Source organism: Prunus persica, chromosome G1, assembly GCF_000346465.2.
Source record: "Prunus persica cultivar Lovell chromosome G1, Prunus_persica_NCBIv2, whole genome shotgun sequence".
Lineage (NCBI taxonomy): Eukaryota > Viridiplantae > Streptophyta > Magnoliopsida > Rosales > Rosaceae > Prunus > Prunus persica.
Window position 1 is genome coordinate 2,741,972 of NC_034009.1, and position 950 is coordinate 2,742,921.

Genomic DNA, 950 nt, shown 5'->3' on the forward strand with positions numbered 1-950 from the left:
CATATCTTTGGCACTAGGACGTTGAGAGTGATAGAATGGATAATTTGATGTTTGATAAGCACAAAGAAATGGGAATGGTTGGGTGGCCCTTCCTCACATGGGTCGGTTTTTCTGTTCCTCAATGACTTTTGTTTTTCGACCAAAAAAAAAAAGGACTGGTTGTTTGATAGCATCAACTTGATCCTTGTATAGTAGCTAAATTAGTAGGCAGGCACGTACTAGATTTGGAACATGTAAAACAAATCAGCCTTGTCACACCAAATTAGTAGGCCCATAGGCCCCAAATATTGTCCCTCTAATATCCAAATTGTACTCCAAGTAGTGATAAATTATCAGTACCATGCTACCATTATTTAGGCATGGAGGGACCATCGTTCTATTCTACTCACTTTAATGACCATGGACCTCACTAAAGTTCTAACATCCATTTCATCCACATAAATCAAATCAAGGGTGATGTTGCCATTCTATCAACAATGTTTTGACGTGCCATATAAAATGGGACTTCATTCTATTTTTACGAGTAATATTGACGAAAGAAAAGTATTTTAAAAATTAAATAATTACTTTTAATCATTTAAACTATTAACTTTTTTTAAAATAAAAAAGTTGTCTTGAAACTATTTTAACGTATGTTGATAACATTGTGCCACCTTAAAATGATTTCAAGGCATATTCTCTCGTGGCAAAAGGGGCTACATTAATCATTCTTAAAAACGAAGAATAATACAGAGAATGCATAACATTATCAAAATTCAACATGGTTTCCACTTCCACGCAACATTATATATCAGATAGGCTATAGAAATATAGCATCCATCAATGACAAGTTACCATCAAAGCCTACTTCGATTTCACATCACTTCCAATTGTTTCAAGGATACGATTTGCCTCTCAACTGAGATAGAGAGACATAACACTGATTTATCTAATCTTAATTTTTATTTTTA